General features: G+C 37.8%; 1 long non-coding RNA gene and 1 pseudogene across 2 annotated transcripts; one reads left to right on the forward strand and one right to left on the reverse strand.

Annotated features, from left to right (window-relative positions):
* The first annotated feature begins 3,034 nt into the window (after positions 1-3,034).
* Positions 3,035-4,942, forward strand: LOC148742540 (uncharacterized). The gene is made up of 2 exons (XR_015999427.1): positions 3,035-3,393; positions 4,649-4,942. It is a non-coding gene; the product is annotated as an uncharacterized LOC148742540 (long non-coding RNA).
* A 1,051-nt stretch (positions 4,943-5,993) lies between these two features.
* Positions 5,994-18,162, reverse strand: LOC148742541 (delta-1-pyrroline-5-carboxylate synthase-like; annotated as a pseudogene). Its single transcript, XR_016000148.1, has 11 exons — positions 16,924-18,162; positions 14,951-15,172; positions 14,080-14,239; positions 13,414-13,452; positions 12,557-12,881; positions 12,087-12,236; positions 10,998-11,190; positions 10,318-10,439; positions 9,638-9,821; positions 8,934-9,029; positions 5,994-7,538 (listed from the first exon to the last, which is right to left on the reverse strand). The product of XR_016000148.1 is annotated as a delta-1-pyrroline-5-carboxylate synthase-like (transcript).
* Positions 18,163-21,694: the final 3,532 nt, after the last annotated feature.

Below are 21,694 nucleotides of genomic sequence, written 5' to 3' on the forward strand. Positions count from 1 at the left end.
CAAACAAGGAGAGAGATATAAAAAAAAACTGACTGTAAGACCTTAACTTTTGTCTATTTTCCTCCATTTGTTCTATAAATCGGAGTTTACCTTTCTGAGGAAGTGTCTCTCAAGAAGCTCACGCAAATAAAATGCCTCGCAATTCTCGATAAAGGAGTTGTTTTTATGGCATTGAACATTTCATTAGACATGCATCAGTGACAAAATGAACAATTTGATTGCATTCCGCAGCCCATTCAGTTTGCTCAAGAGGCCATGATATCTTGCAGAGCGCTTCATGGTGTTTATTCAAGTGTCTCAAACAATAAGGTCCTTATTTTAAAATATACCCTTTTAGAAATTAACAACAAGAAGAAAACTTGTTACTGAGGGTATATGTAGGAAACTGTAGTAATGAACGTTTTTGTTAATCCTATTTCGAATGAAATTAAGAGAGAGTCTTTTGAATGGAAACTACGATAGAAAGAAAGGTTGGTGGCATGCACGAGTGATAATGTTGGAAAGCTATGCCTTCTGACAATTATCGGGTTATCACTAACCGCTGTAAGGTTGTCATTAGACTTTGTTATTTTCTCATAATAGAGCAGTCAGTTGTTACTGCAAGGTAGATAATTACATAAGTAATTAAAACATAGCCTAACGATAAACGTGTAAATGCAAGTAAGCATAGCTTTCCTACTCTATCGCTGGCGCACGCAACCAAAAATTGTGCATCACTAACTTCCTATCCAAGTACAATCGTAATAATACTTCGTTGTAGTCAACATAGTTTCAACGCCTATGCAATAAATGTAATTCCATCTTGAAGAGTCCACCGAAAAGTTTGTGGAAAGTGCAGAACAAGACACTGAGTACAGTATTCGTTATAAGAAGGGTGACTAGCAAAGAAAGGTCGGTGACATGTACAAGTTTTAAGACATATGATGCACGATCCTCGCAGTAGATAGCGCTATTTAAGCAATAGCGAAAATCAGACCTGAAAAAAATCAGGCCTGTACGGGACTCGAACCACTGACCTCTGCGATACTAGTGCAGCGCTCTACCAATTGAGCTAACAAGCCAACTGGGAGCAGGCCGTTAAGTAGATTCGTAATAAACCCGTGAAAGTGATAAATCAGTGACAATGAAATATATGAAGTTCATATATTTTGAACTGCGGTATTAGATACATATGATGCACGATCCTCGCAGTAGATAGCGCTATTTAAGCAATAGCGAAAATCAGACCTGAAAAAAATCAGGCCTGTACGGGACTCGAACCACTGACCTCTGCGATACTAGTGCAGCGCTCTACCAATTGAGCTAACAAGCTAACTGGGAGCAGGCCGTTAAGTAGATTATGCTTAAATAGCGCTATCTACTGCGAGGATCGTGCATCATATGTATCTAATACCGCAGTTCAAAATATATGAACTTCATATATTTCATTGTCACTGATTTATCACTTTCACGGGTCTATTACGAATCTGCTCTCCAAAGTTGTTTTTATGTAATTTGGACCTTATCAAAATACAATTTTAAAAGTAGAATTCATGATTTCCTCCTCCAGAGACTCGAAAAATATGACGATTATATTGATTTGTCTACTTTAATAGCACAACTATAAGACCCCAGCTTGTTCTGTTTTCTTGCCTTATCTTAAATGTATTAATCTAGTTGCAGTGCAGGAAACTTGGCCCGTCCGAACGTCCGAGACGGGTAACTTTTCCATTCGGACAAGGAAAAAGATGAGCGAAGTTGTGCGATTGGACAAGTAAGACCTAGCTTATACGTCGCGCTACAGTCGAATTTAATGCAAGGTCCCACAAGGAATTAAATTTGACGATAGCGTGACGTCTAAAACGAATTAAATTCGTCTGGTAAAGTTATATTCGTCCTTGACGTTTTACCCGTCTTGGTAAGACGGATAAAATAGCGATAACGCGTCTTCAGTTTTAACGTCCCACTAGCGCCGCGTCGAATGAAATGCATACATTTTCTTAGTATATTTCAGTTTATTTTGGCGAGCGCGCAGCGACCCGAGGCACTGCATTTGGGAAGAGAATTAAATTCGACCGTATTGATTTCGACGCATAAAACTACGCCACAGTTTACGTCGAACGAACGACAGATTTAATGGAATTAAATTGGTCTGAATTAAATTCGACTGAGGCAACGTATAAACTAGGCCTAAGTTGTAGAGCTCTAACGTTGCCTGACTTTGGATAAATAATAAATCATTTTTTCCCGTATCTTACAACTAAGAGCCTAGAAAATAAACCGTCTTTTCTTTTTGTGCAAACTGTGTATTTGATTTCTTCGCTCAGCGTCGCCATTGATCTCCACTTAACTGGGGCATTGTTGAACTGATAAAAAAGGATTTTTGAAACCCTAAATTGCTGTTGCCGATTTTTTGGGACAAGTAGTTTTGTGGTCCGGACAAGTAAAATACACACTACACTTGTCCAAAGGGACAAGTGAATTGAAAAGAAAGTTTCCTGCCCTGAGGTGTAATTTGTCTAGAATTTTGAATCTCTTCTCTGTAAATCTTTTTTATTTCGTATTTTTTAATATATGTATTAAACACTGCCCGCCTCGACTAGCCTTTGCTGACTGCGGGCAATGCATATTTCTTGTAATATTGTAATATATCATTTAACTGTCATCAAAACTGTCACCTTATTGGATCAGGCATCTGCGGCAAACTCAAACAATAAACATTTTTCCTTATGATTCTCTAGAGTTAGGCAAGCAACTGTGGCCAGTTTTGAAAAGTTTAGAAGAAGTCTTGAGCATTGATTTACCCCTCTGTTAGATCTATGACGAGGGAATATCGCTGAAATAGTCGACATTTTAAAATTTGCTACCATTACTCTGTCAGATGTTTGTTTTTGAGAGTATTATTTTGTGATTAAGGTCCTTAAGACCCATGGATTAAAGTCAAATGAGAACTATCCATTGTTGATGACTTTGATTTAATCCAGCTCCCTGGGAGTTTTTAAATTTGCTTTTTTTTTTCTCTAATTGGCACATTGTTGGTCTTGGTTAGGCGGGCCAACTCGAGACGTTGAAAAAATGAGCCTTACCAGTAACCTTTTCTCCGCATCTCCTTAAAGTAAATTCTCATAGAAATTAGGCAAGACTAAGACATGAAAAGCTAAACGAAGAAAACATTATCAAAACCATCAAAGAGACGTATGCTTTTTTTAGGATGTACATAAAAGTTATGAATTCACCTGCCGACGCAAAGATAATGTCTATTTTTTTCTCGTTTCAGACTGGCCGGATTCCTAGCAGCTTGTCCGTATTTGTTTAAAGCCATGCTAGGTCCAGTGGGAAGAATAACAGCTGATATGCTCATAAGATACAAGATTTGTAAAGTTGGTACAATAAGGAAAATTTTCTACGGGGCAGGTAATACTTGCATTTGTATATCTGTAAGTAGTTAGCAATCGCTAAGGCCAGTAGCATAAACTATGATTCTGTTAAGGATCGCATATGATCGTCTTTGTCGCAGGGATTAGTAAAATTATCGTATGACCCGTCTGGCCTCGCTCGCGCAATCCCATAGAAAAGTGTACCAAAAGCTGACGTGTGCAGGGCTGGACGGGTTGACGTGAGCCGGTCGGGAAAAAGCCATCCGGCTCTGGTTCTCTTGTACGCCTTTATTGCACAAAAAAACAAACGAACATTCTTCGCTTTTGTTGCAAACAAAAAAGAAAGTGACAACAGTGAAAAAAAAAGAAGAGAAACAAAGTGTTTTCGATGAATTGTGAGTTTCTTGTTCTGACTTGAGAAAATAAATGAAAATTTTTTTTTATTGTAGAATCGTTTTTGTGGTATTTCGCGCGCGCCAATCTATGGCGTTCCATTTAAGTCAAAACAAACTTTTCAAATTTTCAAAACTTATAGTCTGAGCGTATGTGGAGAGATGTATGCGAGCCAGGCGTAAACCTCACTTGATGGTGGATGAAATTTTGTCTTCAAGATTCACTTAAAGATGAATCTTCTCCGATTCTGTCCATAGGTTTATGAGCTGGAATATTTATAGTGGCAACAGGCTATATATGGCTAAGGAGAACAAGTGTCATATTCCTGGCTCCGCTTGTTCAAAGGGCGGATAGCGCTATCCAATGGATAAATCGCTATCCAGCGGATAAGTGTTACCAAAACGTACTGCGCAATCCACCGGATAGGGATTTATCCAATGGATAGCGTTATCCATCCTTCGAACAATCGGGGCCAGTTGTTGGGTTTTGAATTTTCTGGTTTAAATGCTATTGGTTACGCTGTCAATCTTTTGGACATTGCCCCACCCTTTGCATCAGCTCCTGGATTTATAAGCCCTCAAATAGCATGATTCTAATTTAATTTGATTTAACATAATTTATTTTGCGCTAACTCCACTAATTGACCAATTGATTTGTTACTTCAAACAAAGTAAGTAGACTTGTATAGGAGGGACCTCAAGGAACCAACCACGCATGCTTTGTTTCGAAACTGAATCTGCACTTTTTCTGCCCTGTACATTCGACTGTTTACAGTGATAGTCCATTCCGCAAGCTTAAAGGGTGTAATTATTTTTCTCATTTAGACACAAGAAGATTGGAGGATAGTGTTCTGGATAACACTTATTGTTTATGTTATCGCCGTAATTTTCTACACACAGCTTTGTTTAGGAGAACGCCAACCATGGGCATCACCTACTACGCAGGAAGATATAGACAAAGAGAAATAAGACTCCTTGGACTCACACAGAATGATACAGTGCTACAGTAGAAACTACGTGGTAAGGTCCAATGGTTACATGTTCCAGTATCACGGTGGCAAGGTGGTTCCACTCCTTGCTCTTTTGTTCCGTTTAATTAGTGCGAAGCAAAGAGCGAAGGAATACTTACCAACGTGTGGCTCATAGTGAGACGCAATAATTCTACCTCATCATCCGACCGAGGCTAGGGGTATGGCAGTTTGAAGGGCGTCATCAACAATTATGACTTTTTATACGATCGGTATCATCTTCGAAGTTGGTCGACCTTAATTAAGAAAAAAATGAACATTTGGCTTATATGAACAAACGTAAGATAAGTTTAAACTGAAGAATAAATCTATAATCATTCTACTACTTTGCAGTAGAAACGTACTGACACTGCTGTGAAGAACCGTATTATCTTTAGCCGGGCTACTGGAATCTTTCGTCTCCAGGCTGCAAATGACGTGACTATGATTGTTACCTCTCGAAAAAAAAGATAACAGGCGGACAGTGATGTCCAAGATCTGTTCAGATAGTTAATCCATCATATAATTTTGCTTGAACGCGATTGGTTTAAACGTGAGCGAATATGCACCAGCTAAGAAAGGAACTTATCAAACGTATTTGTTTTATTGGGTTTTATTCTGAATGTTACATTATTAAGTCTCTGCTACGTAGAACCTGTCTCCTTCATCGGTGACAAAACTGTTAATAAATAGTATTTCGCAAGAGAAAATACCCATCACGTTACAATGCGCTACGGCTAGTTAAAACTCTGTTAATAGGGAGCTTTAGCAACGACGACGGCAAAGAAAACATTGTGTCGAAATCTAACTTTTCGTTTTTGTTACTCTTTCGAGGTTATTCCGAGGTGTTTCACTTGGAAAATGCTGGAGAATTATTCAGGGACTATATCACTACGAACGGCGTTAAAGTAAGGAGAAAGAAAAATTAACCGTCATGCGCTCACGTTTTCGAGAAAACCTAAAGTTTGGTTATTTCATGTTGTTGTTTTGCCGAGAACGGCAAAGAAATATACCAAAATGTTAAACGTACGTGCAGGGCGATTGTTTTTGCTCATTAAGCCTATTGTTTTCTGCCGTTCTCGTTGCCGTCGCCGTCGTCGTTGCTAAAGCTCCCTAATACTCGTCAGCAAGCCGACCAGATCTTTGTTTTGTACGTGGGGAGGGGAAGGGAGGGCGAAAGGGCAGATAGAAAATAGAAGACGCAGAGAACTCATTGATGTCGTAACGATTCTGTTCGATTGTTTTTTTTTTTTTTTTTTTTTTTTTTTTTTTTTTTTTTTTTCCATGTAATTCTCATTGTGCCTGATTACGATAACCGTACTAAAATAGCAGAGTTAATGTCCTGTGCATTTTTCACATGTCAGAACTGATTGCACAGATCCTATCTCTCCCCCTTCTCCGAACACACAAAGAGTCTGCTTTAAAAACTATTTTCAAACTGTGCGTGTTTTTGTAACAGGCATCAGGACCAGGGACTACCGTGGAAAATGCACGGGATTGACTTAAGAACCGAATTACGAAGTAAACCAATATCTTGCTTTCTCGGGGTTGACGACAACATCTCGGTAATACCAATACAATAACTATTATTATTACGAAAACTCTTGTGCAGTTTTGTATCCTTAATGAAGAGTCAGGTTTTCTGCTTTGCATAGTCTGTCCTGAGAGCGTGACAGTCAACTATTGGGGTCAACGTACAGTTATTATTAAGGTATATTCATCAGTATCGCTTGAGCATGGAGCACAAGAACGGCAACAAGGTATCAAGATTGCGTTAAGTCGAACGTAAAGCCAACTAAATAGTTTTAAATATTCGTATTTTCTTTAAAGTGGGGCTCCGCTTTTAGCTATCCACAGAGAAAAAAGTTCCTTGTCAATGATATTTTTACAGTGTCTAGCAATAAGATATCTATATCTTATTAGACGTTTTGTTGTGTATTATTCCTGAGTATTTTTACTAGTTGTGCCGTATTTTGTAAAAAATACTCAGCGATACTACACAACCAAACGTCTAATGAGTTATTTATTATCCAAACCACCAAACTGTTATTTCAGGAGGCGGGACGGAATTGGCGCGTTGTCGTGTTACTGCTTCTATTTTCTTCAATAAATGAAGAAATTTCCTGGTCGTCTAGCTTTTTTTTCTTCGTTCGATTCATCTAATAAACTTAAATCTACATTTATCATCCATTCCGACTCTTCGTCGTCAGAAATATGATTCAAATTGTCCGCCATCTTTTTTCCCGTAACTTTAATCCAATTCTTCGCTTGCACGATGCGAGAAAACCTGTCTAACCGGTTCTCTGGTGTACAAACACCGCGTGATATTTGTACTCGTCTTTGGCGTTATTTGTACTCCACGGAGGGTAGTTGGATAACAATAACGGATAACTGAGATACAAGCATGAGAGCAATAGTTAAATTAATTCAACATAATAATACGTTCTTGGGCGGGACGTTTCAAAACATACGCTCATCAAAAGCATAACATTGACTCGTATAACGAGTACTGTGCGCAAACTGAAGCACACGTTTAGCATTACGTAATTATTTCTGTATTACTTCGCTGTCGCCATTATCCGAAGTCATTTCTTCGTCAGTAGAATCCTGAGGAGTGCCTTCAATCGGGAGGGTCTCGTGAAGATACTTGAGCAGGCCTCCATCAGCAAAGTCATCCACTGTGTGTCCCTGGCCAGTCATTACTCATCTAGCGGTCAGTAATCCTTCCACACCCACAGGACCCCGGGCATGGATACGACCCGTGCTGATACCTACTTTAACACCTAAATAAAATAATGGTGTTTATTTAGTATCCTGTACCTTTGAAGGACTCGATGAATTCCCATCCCCGCTACCTATAGCAAGTTCCGCGACACACTATGCTCCTACGCAGGGCAAGAAAACCCACGATAATCAACAGGTAGAAAAACGGGCAAAGTGTATCCCCGACCAAAGCACTGGAGCTATACCGGAGTTTCAAGGTTCTAATGGACTCACGGGTGTACCTGGAAGGTAGGAGTCCCGATGCGCGCATAATTTCCCCTCCCTTTGTAAAACGATCTTTTCAGGTCAACCACATTAAAATCTTCAGAATCACTTTTGGAAAACTGCCCAAATCCAAAGAATCGTCATGGCATAATATGTTTTCCGTGGCTAGATACTCCACTTGTTCGTCATTCTCGCCGCTTGAATGCAAACGGGCGAATACGCAGTATAAGCCGTTTCACATAAGAGCGCGGAAATTCGTGACAGCGTCCCTATCCCTCTTCCCACCGCCTTTGAAAAATCCTACATATGCGTATGTAATTAGATGAACCCGTTCACTCCCAAGATATCATTAACAATTCTCCTCACAGGCAGCCATACAAATAGTATGAAACTAGTTCGGAGAATTTGGTATTGGATCAATAAATAATTCCCTAGGGAGAAATTCTGGGGCCCGTTTTCCGAAAGTCCCATTAACTGAACAGGCCCGAAGCCAGATTTTACAATCAAAACTTAGAGAATAGATTCGCAGGTTGTGGCACACTAACCAGTACATTTTGTTCGTTTAGCTGATAGTTTTATTGCACAATCTGCAAATCTTCTGAAACCCCACATTGAATAATAAGATATTCCTCCTATAGGAAACAGTAGCCGCAGAAACAGAACAGCTTTACCGGCCCGTTAATTTCACTGTACCTTCGAGAAACGGGCCCCGAGTCAATGATGGAAGTTAAACGTTCACAAGCTTCTAAATTCCAAATGATTACATAAAAAGAATACGAAAGATGCCACGCTACACGAAGAACACTGGGAATGGAGGATGTCATCATCATTACGGTGTCAAAATAAGAAATCCAATCCCATAACTGCCGTAGTTGCGCGCCTGCAACCTGTTTCCCGGACCTCTGATATCTATAAACAAAAGTATCCCTTTTTACCAATTAAGGATCGTCGCAGGTTACATTTTTTTTGCTTCAAGCCTCCCGAGTTCGACAAGATTTTTATTTTCCTTCGGGATAATCTTTTAACCCTTCACACTCCATAACTAGAACCCTTGTTACTGGAACCGAAGCAAATTTCTCCTCCTATAGGGTCATTAATCAATTTTGCGCTCCACTAACTGAATCTTTTATTTTACTTAATTAACGGCAATTGTGTTCCTGTAATAGCTAAGCACATTGTTTCATACTTACCCAGGCCAAAGGGATACCCATCGGAAAATCTGGTACTTGTGTTATGGAAGACACACGCACTATCCACAGCTTTTAGAAAGTGATCAGCAGTCCCCTCTATAATGAAATATTTTGATAAGGGGCTTTTAGTAATCGGCACAACGCAAAGCATAAATGCATCTTGCGCGGCTTACAAATTTGTGAACTGAGCAATATGTAGTATAACATAGAAACTTGGAAAATATAAGTAAGTTGTCTATATTATTCTGCGTTGCGCAGCTTACGTAGGTTCTCTTTAAGGATTTTACAAACAAACAAACAAACAAACATACGAAACATCACAGTATAGAGATGATGGCAAACAGGAATGACCTCCAAAAATGGACCTTAGAATCATTGAAAGAAATTCCCCATACTGGAAACAAACGGACGTTGAGTTGTTATAATGAAAACTTTAGCAAACGCTTAGTCAACATATGCGGCAAATTAAAATGGGGCGTGGCGTTAACATTGAAAGACTAATGTGTCTTACATGTAACTAGCGGTGGATATTCCCCTCGCTGCATAGCCACCCTCACTCGGTGAATAGCTCTTAAATATCACGAGAATTACCAAAAACACTGATATAATCTTCATCTCACTGTCATAGCTCCGCGAAATCATTGCGATAAAAACAGAGCTGAGAAGAACCCTGATTACGGAGAGATTAAGTAAGATATTTTTACCATTATCCGTGATAATGACAGCGTGAGAGCTTCCAAATTGATGGATGCGATCAATGGCTTCCTCTGTAGTCCTGACTACTTCCACTGTACACTCTAGCTCGCTGTATTCTTTCTCCGTAGTCTTGGCCAGAGCCGGAGCCAGCGGTAAAGTCTTGACCAACTTGAGTCCGGCGTGAACTATCACCTTAAAAGAAAATCAATTAAACAAACAAATAAAATTAATACGAAAAATAAGAACAAAATTAGCAAACGGAGTCAGGTGGTGAGTTGGTGGTCTTAATAAGAAGGACGCACATTTTGTCCAGCATGAGTAATCAGCGAACTTACGTAGGTTAGCAACGGACAAAAAAAGCGTACTGATTGAAAAAAATAATTAAAAAAAAATGATAATAATAATAAAACAGCTTCGCTCTTGAATTTCACTCAAAGCTGTGTTTTCATAGTTTTGTCAAATTTCGTGATTTTGACGCTTAAAACGCATAGAGCGATGAAAAAAAGAACAAAAAGAAAATAAATTCAATTGCGCAAAATAACACAAAAATTCAACCGTTGAAAAGTGACGCTCTAAAATTTCTTAGAAGCGAATTTCTCTCGCGCATTCATTTTTCATCACCCAAAGCATAGAGAGCAATATGGAAAAAGCGCATTCTGATGTTATAGTGTAAAGGATAACGACTTACTCCTTTTTCCCTGAGAGCTTTCAGCATGTGTTCCAGAAGTGGTGACCGAACAAGATCCCTGTGGACTAAAAGGGTCTCCATAGCATTACAGGCTGCAGGGTAGTCACATTTGGAATCCATTACTACAAAGGAAGAATAGAGTATACTGCAACCAAAATACAGACGATCGATGCTAAAAAATCAAGTTTAACAGATGTACCGTACGAGCATGATCACCCACAACGAAATGTTTGTCTCGGCAATCACTAAGCCAGAACGGAAAGCCATTGAAGAACGGTTTGGTTTAAAGATATTACCCGCGTTTAAACATCTAGTTGAATAGCGAGAGTTATCAAATGGTTTTTGGGAAAAGAAAGCCAAAATTTTCGTATTTCACGGTCCTTGAAGTAAGTAAAACCATGTGGTAAAGTTGATCCCCACACAAGCACCACAAGTTAGTATCATGGAAGTTATCGCTGAAGATTGCAAAAAACGGGTTGTTGTCGCGTTAATCGCACCCGAATCAAGGATGATTGGTTGGAAGAATGCTGCAAGTTTTCTGGACCAATCACAGAGCGAAGTTAAGCGCAACGAATGCAACCGCGGGTTATTACTACTTCACATTAAAAATCGAGCAAAATCGGCAATGAAACGCTTTTTCACCAAGCATGAGGTACAACAATGAGTTATATAATGCTCACCAATCTTTGTGGCCATTTCAAGATCTGCATCTTTGTCGACATACACGTGGCAAATTCCCTAAGCATGCCAAGAACAGGAATTTCTTTGCTCTGTCTGAATGCGCTCAATCATCTCACTGGAGCCTCGAAGGATGATTACATCCACGTATTTATCCAACTGATTAAGATGATTTACCTCTTCCCGAGTACTGACCTAACAGTAAGAATAACATTTACACAGTCGGTATATAAAGACTACAGGACTGACACGGGTGTGATCAGCTCACAGAGTTCGATCACAGGTCTGTGGCACGGCTTCTATGAGAAATGATCACCGGTGAGAAGGGAGAGGAGGTTTGGGAAGGGTAGACGCCAAACCATTCCAATTCAACGCTCTTCGTACCATCGCGCTTCATTTATTAGTGAAATTTCCACTTGAGTGTGAAAACAAATTCAGAATTGTCTTCATCTTGGTTTAATTTACTGCGCCTCGTCATTGGTCCAAAAAACTCATACCACTTCCTCGACCAATCAGATCCAAAACTACAACCAGAGGCGAGATGGTCACTCAGCCGTTTGCTTTTTTTTTATTTGAGCCGTCATTGGCTCCTCGTGATTACTTAAGTTTTGTTTTTACGACACCCAATCGAAAAGCGGTCTGAGAGAACTTCTGGAACAGGGTACCCACTTTGCTTATTCATGTTTTGGAAAGCAAAAGAGTTGCGAAGTTCATCCCTGAGTAATTATTGAGAGCATCAAAGACATACTGAAACCTGATTAGTCCACATTCAGTGTGCGAAGTGAATTGCAAGGCAGTAAAACTCTGAATCAAAGTCAATGGCTGCGAGGAAGTCAGTCAATGGTACTCACTAGAAAGTTTAAATTGAGAGCAGAAAATTGATGAATGAAAAGTTTAAAAGGGCTCGTTTCATGTCTTAATCTTTTAGAAAAAGTTACTGCTGCCGGTTTACTATCTCGAAATTATTTGACTCTCTCTACAAATGACAGTAAAAATTGTACACATTTACTAACGTCTATTGAGGCGAAAAAAACAACAAGGATGATGGGTTAGTGTCAGCTAATCAGCCTAAGCACCGTCACAAAACTTACCAAACTAACAGCTTGGGGGGGGGGGGAGGGGGGAACGTACATGGACAAAGCCTCTGCAACAAGACTGTGAAGACATCTATTGCTGTGATAAGCTTCTTTACCACCCTTCAGAAGCAAACCGTTGCCTGTGCTGATGACTAAAGAGGCGACCTTGGAGAAAAAAAATTCCAACTTATGAAAAGACAAATACATGAACAAACAGAACCAGAGGAAAAAAATCCCTTTCGTTTTCCATGGGTAAGGCTCAAAATCCCTGGGTTTTATAAAAGCAGGATTTTTATGTTTTCAGTTTACTTTGGATCAAGAAGCAAGTTAACAGGAACACACAAAAAGAGAAAAAACAAAACAAAACAAAACGAACGAACGAACAAATACTTTTCATATCTAAAGACCAGGTAAGTCAACTTCTAAATCTTACAATACTCTATAAGGAAAAAGATGAGAAACATTTAAACTTACTACAGCTGTACCTGTACTAGAGCAGCTGGGCAAGATCCAAAAATCACAAGAAGCACTCTAATTGGAACAGTTTCTTGTTTCAGCTCTAAACCATAAGCGATTTTGGTTCGTTTTAGCACACAACCCAAGATGTTGTGCGAGGAATGCGCAATCTGTCTCAGTCCCTGAGCAAGGTTTTCAAGTTTGGACGGACGGTGTCAAAAGTAATCTGCCCATCATAAGGGCACTTAAGCGTCTCTCAAACCGAGCGTAGTCCAGATCTTGAAAGTTAGCATCTACAATTTGATCCTTGCGTTCGATAAGAAGGTTGGCTAATTTGTAAATGATTCTGGCCGGCTAGACAAAACATGTAAAAGAAAAACAAAGACGCATCATTTAAACTGTAGTACTGCGCGTGACGTTTGAATGTTGAAATGATAGATGAAGCGCGAGAAGAGTCAGCTTCAAGCCGTGCTTCAAACCTAGGCCAAGGCAAAAAAAGAGAGATGTTGGCAAAAACCGAACATTACACCTCAACCAAAGGGAATTTTGGGTCATTTTGGTCAAACATCTCGTCGACAACTTTTCCGTTAATTTTTTTTTGCCTATAAGTCTGGATAATCTGAAATGGTCCAAAGAAGCCTGCTGAACAGACGTTATTTGTTTGGCGTTTTTCAGTGGAACGGAGGTAAGCGCGAGACAAGCGCGGAGTGCCAGTCGCGTGCAAGGGGAGAAACCTGCTACTTCACGCTCGCCTCGCGTTTGCCTCCGTTCGTCTGAACAACAGAAAAGGATTACGCCTGCTCTGCAGGCTAGACCTGAATATGGAATTAAATTAATAGCAAACAATTGTTCGGCCTTAGGCATTTTTAATAGTCTACAACCGTACCTGGTCAGCGGTCAGTGCTTGCTCTTCCCCTTTTGCGAGCTATGAAAAAAAAGCGAATTAATAAAAGAAACCGAAAAACACATTTACGCAGAAAAAAAAGAAAAATAGTATAACAGCAAACAATTTTATAAAACTAGTATATCCCGAGAAGAAGGTGCAAATTTACAGTCACAGGATCAACTAGGACCACTCGGTATATCATCACACGCGAGTTACCACAGGTTTTCAGGAGGGAGGGGAGATGGGGGGAAGTTACTGAAAGGTTTAACCAGACGCTGTAATCACTAAAAGCACTCCGTATCTAGTTCACGATGCACACTGAATGAAAACGCTGATATGGCATTTTTACAAAAACTGCCCGCAATCTAGCATCTAAAATTAGTAGTTTAACAGAACCCTATGTGGACATCACGAGCTCCTCTTTACTTGTTTGACTTCAGAATCCTGTCCCTCCAGTGTTTCTGAATATTTAAGTTAAGGTCGAGATCAACTCTGTATCAGATAGCCATTAGAGTTTGAGAATTCTAAACATAAAAGTATCGCAATTAAGTTCCGATCTAATATAAAGCGTTCTCTGATTGGTCTGCTGCCTTAAGTTTCCAACCAATCACTATAAGGTAAACTACAACGTGACGATGACATGGACTAAGGTACATTCTGACGTACCTGCCGCAGCCTGATTCTCTACAGATGGCCCTGGTTCGTCGACCATAGTGAAGAATGCTCCAACCTTTCGGCTATCCAGGACTTGACGAATGACGTAATCACTTCCAGTACCATTGGCTATAACTACACTCGTAGCGCTCTTTAGTGCCCAGGCTGCAGCCTGAACAGTCATGAAGAAGGTAAAAATAAAATGGTTAAGTTACGAGAGTTGAAATAATTCATCGTTATTTTGTAAGCCTTATTCTCTGAGAGCAAATCGCGAAACTGTTTCGATCTCTCTTTCCCAAAGATTCAAACGCAAACTTGCCTTTGTAAAGGAATCATAACACGATTTATGACTCGTACTAAATTTAGCATAAAGCCCCGTTCACATAGTGCTGTGACTTTCTGTCATCTTTCTGCCTTGCGTCCACAATAATCCGAAAAAATTCTCCACTAAAAACAGATATTTTCAAACTACAGATAATTTTGAAAACGGCACTATAGGCCATACGGTAACTAAAATGTACTCAGAGAATAATCGAAAAAAAGTAGCTGTTTACGGATAGTCCAAAATTGAAAGGATTTGGCTGCATGTAAATTTCGGTACCTGTCTGCCTGCCTTGAAGTTTACGTCAGGATTTAGTATCTTTCTCGTTTGTACCTTTATGTGATTTTATTCAATCAAAAAGACTGGTCTTTCACCATGTTTTTGAATGACAACTCGTTGCTTGCGAATGGGAATTTCAATGTTGCGTTCCAATAAAATTTACCTGACCTCCCCTTAAGAGTATCCGGTGCTCTAACAATCCTCGCTCATGGACGGTCAATTGTCTAAAGTTCCCCCTTCATACTCTTTGCAAACATGTTTTGAACTATTGGAAGTACAAGCCTTCACTTTAGACTCCATGCCTCCCCTGCCAACACGTGACTTTTCTCCAAATTCAATATTACTGACGTTCGCTGGCCTGAATGTGTCTAGAAGGCGAGACTAGGGCAAGTCGGGAGGGCTGCTGTAAATGCCCTGTACATCTGATAATATCAACAGCAAATCTGACTTCAGTTCCACTGATAGCAAGGAAGATAAACTATCATTGTCCTTTACACTTATCACCTGATGAAAACAACGAGAATCGAATCTTTTTTAAGAACAGTGGAATAACAGTCACGTTATTATGAGATTCACATTTACGTTGAAGCTTAATAGTTCATTCATTCATTCAGTCATTGATAGTAACATCAGGAAGTCACAGAAGAAAAGTTAAGTAAAACCCAAAGCAATTCCGTTTTACTTTCAGCACACAATTGAAAATTGCTCTAAAATTTTATCTACAGCTAAGATTCCTGGCTGATCCTCGGTGTAAAAACCTGTGAATCTCACGAGTGACACAAAACAAAGACAACAAAACATTATAAACAATAGCGTACAGCAAAACAATACCTCATGAAACAAAGAAACCCTCCTTAGGTTTTTACACCGAGGATGACCCAGATTCCTACATGCTAAGAACACCTGTAGATTTGTATCTGTCATGTTGAGGATTCAGTGATTGCTCTAAATTTTGTCAGTGGCTATTTGCTGGATCAAAAAAGTGCACAATTTGTTTTTGTCAGTAAAAAGTTTTCCACGCGTTTTTTTCATTCCAACTTGCATCCTATGTCGTTTGATTACCAATAAATAGATGTTGAGAATTGAGAATTTAGCATCACATCAAGCTAAAAACTCTCTGACTGATAAGTAATGTCTGCAGCTCCTACGATCTGATGAACACTGAATGCTGGTTAACCCTGCGGGTGACAAGCATCTAATTCTTCTTACTGCTGAATCAAACATTACAGTACTGAGAATAAAGCAAATGATCACCAACTGCAGAAGCTACTGATCGTTCAACAAACTCTCCTAGTCAGTACCGTACTGGTGAACAGTGTGGAGAATTTGCTTACTGATATTGTAAGGACAAGATATCTGTTAATCTCTTCTAAAAGTCCATTGACTAAGATTATAAACAAGATTTTCACTACTAGGCTGCTTTCTGTAACAAAATTTCAAAGTTTTTTCACTAGAAGAACAGCTCATAAAGAGTGTATTTTGAATGACTGTTTACAATGAGCATGCAACAAGGCTTTGGAATCAACATAAACATAGACATATTGACAGGAACAGCAAACAATCCTATGAGTGAGATTAATTCAGACCAAGACAGAGTCACCAAAGAAACTAAACTTTAAGATAAATTGTGATAAATTGTGCTTAGAATTGGTGGACCCTAAAGAACTCCAAGAAGTGATCAACATGTAACTTCCCCAAATAATATTCAATAATATCCAGCTAACAGGTAAAGAGAATACTCAAAACTTATCAAGTAGAATTTGTGATTGTGATCTAACACCAAATTCTTGTTACTAATTTACAAGGAAATGTTTAGCAGCTAGAGGGGAGAATTAGCAATAAGATCTTAGGATTAAGGGTTAAAAGCTAAAAATGCCAGGCTGACACAATGCAGCTATGTACTAATGCCAAAAAATGCATGGCACGCTAAAATACTAGGTCAATCTCCAATATGCCAGAGCATAATATAAACATTTCACTCGCTGATCCACAAATAAAGGTAATGTTCTCAAAGTTTGACAATAAAATAAACATGTACATGCTATACTTCAATTGGGCCTCTCAAGTTTAAGGAAACTGCTAAAATTAATACATATTTTTTAGGGTTCTTGGAATTGATAATAACCGGGAAACAGATGGTAAAGTTTCAACATTAAATCTTTGTCTTCACTGACTACAACTTCTTGTGCCAACTACCCTCTCTAAATGGTGCTAAGTAACTGAATTAGGGATTTGTGATTGAAAATGTTACTTACCGGTGCCCAGGCCATCTTATCAAGTCGTGAGAAAAGTGCATGTAAGAGAAGGAGACAGTGACAGTGTTAGAAAAGTCAATTGTCTAGCATTTAACTACATTCTCACTGAGCTAAATTCTACATAAAACTTTGTCTTAAGTTGAACTGTTTGACAAAATTTTATTTATGTCTATGATGATGAGTTTCATGTTTTTTGGCTACTCTGTTCATACAATTGGACAATTTCTTTGGTTCCTTTGGCATGGCAATTGTCAAATAGTGAGAACATTTGAGGGCAAATATGATTGAAAAAATTCTAGAATAGGATATGCAGTTCATGAAATGCTTTAGCTCACATCTCTATTTGGTGAGAAAGTTATTAAATTACTTTCAATTGATGAGCACAATTCATACCAATAAATGACACCTTTTGAAGACCAATTTTAATTTCAATTATGTTAATCTGCTACAAGCAAGAGAAAGAGAGTGGAAAGCCAAGCTGAGTAAAGGTGAAAGAATTTGCTCAATATGTAGATAGTAGAATGGCTTATTCAAATGTTGCGAGGAGGAGTTGGTCAAAAATTGCTAAAAAGACCCTACCACAAATTGTTAATTTGGATAAAAAATAATACTGATACATCTGCCTTGAGTTTCTAATAGTGGATGTACAATATATCTAATTTGGCTTTAAACAAGCTTAGATTTGCAGGCCAGAAATTTGTCACAAATACCAATTACCAACAGTTAACTGTCAAATAACAGGATCCCAAATTTCAAATCTAATTCAGAGCTAAGAATTAAATAATAAAAAAATAACTTTTGAAGCTTCTGAAAGTTAGGAGACATTTAAAACTATAAAGAGCTTATTAAGAATTTTTTATTGAAATAGAGTTTTTGCTATGAATCATGAAGAGGAGAGATATTTCACAGACCACATACAGCTGGAAGATCAAGTACTAACTTTTCATATTAAAGGAGACATGCAGACAGATAACTTGTAATAACCTGTTCTTAAAAACTTAATATTGAAACCTAGAAGTATCTCAGTCAATTGATGGTACATTTTATAAAAGGAGAAATTGTTTATTTGCTTCTTGTTGTTAATCCTGTTGTGACTAGCAGTTTGTGTGAGTGTTTTACTAAAAAGGAGCATTTTTGGCAAATTCTCACTCTCTTTAAGTTAGAAAATTCATTCCCTATTTTGTGTTTCACTCTGTCTGACTACCATTACATTGTGGTCTACTGCTAAGTAATGAGAGAAAATTTCACACAGCATAAGCACATGACCTAACAGCTTCATTTACCTTCCTACATGTAAATGCTACTGTAACAGTATAAATGTTAATCATAAAAAATAATAAAATTAATAATTAAATTTAATAAAAAAATATTTCAACTCAAAATCATTTCGAATAACTGGTGGTTTGATTTGTGTTCTCCTTAGTTCTACAGATAAAAGTATACCCCTACTAAGAGAATTGCTTCAACTGAAATCCTCTTAAATTTGTCAAGAGTAGAGAAGAGGATTGTGGAGGTTCAATATAGTTTTCACCTAAAGTAAAATAAAAAGTAACTGATCAAAGAGACAAAAATAATGTTATTAAGTGATGTTGCAGTCCATCTATATGCTCAAGAAAATCCTGTCATCCTATTTAAGGCAAACTCTGCCACACCTCATTTTGAAATTCAATTGAATGTCTGAACTGTGAGTGGCATTTCAATGAGTCACGAAAGTACATAATTATATCCATTCACGTCAAATTATAGTATATTTGATTATTTGAGCATTATTATTATTATTATTATTATTATTATTATTATTATTATCATCATTGATGATGATTTGATACAGTGTAGTGTGATCATGCAGGTGAATATATTCCTGAGAAGGACTCTGATCATCAGATGACCTTCTGCTAAGGTTGTCAAAATGTCATTTGGCCTGACTGCCTACAACTGTTCTTCTCAAGTCTACCCTCACCTTAACAATCAGAATATTTACACAATATAATATTTCCCCGACAATCAGCATTCAAATTAGTTCACACATCATGTTTGTTAAGAGTAACAGTCCTGTTTCCATCGCACTCTAAACAAGTAACACACCCCCTCTCCCCTCCATTCAATGTTAGCCAAATGTTCATGGAATATCACGATACAACATTGCTTTTTTGTTTTTTGTTTTTTCTTTTGTTTTTTTTAGGGGGGGGGGGGCAAAATGGTGAACTTAGCAAGGGCAAAAGAGATAAAATTGAAGCAATTAGGGGTTGAAAAGATCAATGTGTCAACAATTTTGTTGCCAATTGTAGATTCAAACCATAAACTGTAAAATGGATTTGATTGTACTCACCCCAGCCAAATCTACATCCATGCCTGGAGATGATGCTACCACATCATTCTCATTTATAATGGGAATACAGTTCATAGAGATGAACTCCTCCACTGTTAATCTCAAGTTATCCAGTGAGTATTTATCAGAAACATCCTGTTTTGTTATCAGCTAGCACCTGAAAAGCACAATCAATTTTTTTTAATAATTCTAGTTACAAAACACTTAGCTGTCAAGCTCATTTACAGGTTTTAGACACCAGATAATCAGATAATTTAACAAAAATATCACTAATTACCACCCCCCCTTGAAACAGGCACTGAAAAAAAAAAATAAAAACTAAAAAACAAAAAAGTCAAATCACAGAAAAATTGAAACTGAAAAAAATTATAAACTAAATATTACACCAAAACAATTAAAAAAAATACATAAAAATAAAAAAACTATAAAGCTAAAAAACTTAAAAACAAAAAAAAAATACAAACTACAGTGTATTGGTTGGACACTAACACTCATGCTTGAAAATGTGTGATAACAGTACACTGACTCTGAAAAAGAAATTAGTGGGACTGGGGTGAGTATGTAGAATCGAACGTACTACAAATGAACGATTTGTGGCCAAAAGTTGCAGAGGAAATTAACAAAAATTGAAACCCTGACTCGAGTTGTGTTCACAGCAAAGGAAAGAAATAACACAAGCCGTGTGCGCACCAATCACAACTTTGAATGTGACTTCAAATGTGTTTTAACCTCACTATTAAAACAGATGGATACCACCTTAGGAAATATAAGATAATTATACTGACAGAGATGATCACCATTCTGCACATTTTGAAGCATTCCCATGTTCATGATTATATTTATGTTCTGTGATTTTGGCACATCTGTCAACATGAGACTTTTTGCATCACAATAAAAACCTTTATGATTATGGAATCCAAGACGCCTTTGAGGTTAGAAAGCAAATCTAGGAGTGTCAATTTGCAATTAACATAATTGACTGCTACCTTATGAAAAAATGCCTATTAATGTTAAGATTTACTAAAACTTCATTTGAATGATAAATTTCATGATAAACGTAAATATACATGTACAGTGTATGACTATATATATCTCCTGGTACATTTTGTATAGCATACCTTTTAGTGTTCACACCAAAGTCGTAAGCCTCTAAAATTACTCCTTGTCTTAAAACCTTTACATTCAAGATATTGAGGATTTCTTGGAATTATTTGATTGCCATTCATGGTGCATGAAATTGATTCTGGTGACTTTCTGAGGAAACTAACAATTAAGTCATGAAAGTAGACTTAGAAGAAATTCATGGGTCTTGAAAGTAGGCTTTTAAAGAAATTCATGGGTCATGGAATTCATTCTGGTGACTTTCAAGGGAAATTCATGGGTCATGAAAGTAGACTTCAAAGAAATTCATGGGTCATAGAATTCATTTAGGTGACTTTCCAGGGAAATTAATGGGTCATGAAAGTAGGCTTTTAAAGAAATTAATGGGTCATGGAATTTATTTAGGTGACTTTCAGGGGAAATTTCTGGGTCGTGAAAGTAGACTTTAAAGAAATTCATGGGTCATGAAGTAAGCTTTTAAAGAAATTAATGGGTCATGAAATTCATTCTGGTGACTTTCAAGGGAAATTCATGGGTCATGAAAGTAGGCTTAAAAGAAAATTCATGGGTCATGAAAAAAATTCCCCCCATTCAAGGAAAATTCAGGGCTTAAAATATTAACCCATGAATTTTCATTTTGCAGTATTCATGGGCCATGAAATGATCTTAATGGGTTTTTCACTAGAAATTCATGGAATTGTCATAAAACTACTAACAGTTAATAGTGATATCTGTGAGTATAGAGATTCCTCATTATTTCTTCTGTGATTTTTTCCACATGATCTGTGACCCCGTAAAAATCTCTTAATACCACTTAAAGTTTGAATTTTGATAAAAATGAACCTCACTAATATCTTGCAATAGTCCTTAAAACATACCTGTTCGCATGTCAGGCCATACTGCTGAAACATAGCTTCATAGAGGGATAACAATCCTCCCTGTCCCACAGGGGCACATGCTCTTGTGGTTCGTAAGGCCTTGTCACTGCAAGAACACAGTATTGCTAATATTGAGTACAGTTCTTAAGTAGGTACTTGTAGGTAATAATGAGGCTCATGATAAAAAAAAAACACTGTTCTCAGGGCTCAAAATTGCGACCAATACAGTCGCATTTGTGACTTAATTTTTATGTTTGCGACTAAAAAATTATTCTCGAGGAGTCGCAAAATTGCGAGTAGAATTAAAAAAGCCAGCAGTCGCTACTTTGCCACTATTTTTGCCGAGATAGATAAAGAAATGAAAAAATATATTGTCGTGTGCCTTGATTATCATAGACATTTGAAAATAAAGGGTAAAATTGTACCTAATTTATCCGAAATGTTGTGCACGCAACACCATTAC

The sequence above is a fragment of the Stylophora pistillata genome, chromosome 1 (assembly GCF_964205215.1).
Source record: "Stylophora pistillata chromosome 1, jaStyPist1.2, whole genome shotgun sequence".
NCBI classification, from domain to species: domain Eukaryota; kingdom Metazoa; phylum Cnidaria; class Anthozoa; order Scleractinia; family Pocilloporidae; genus Stylophora; species Stylophora pistillata.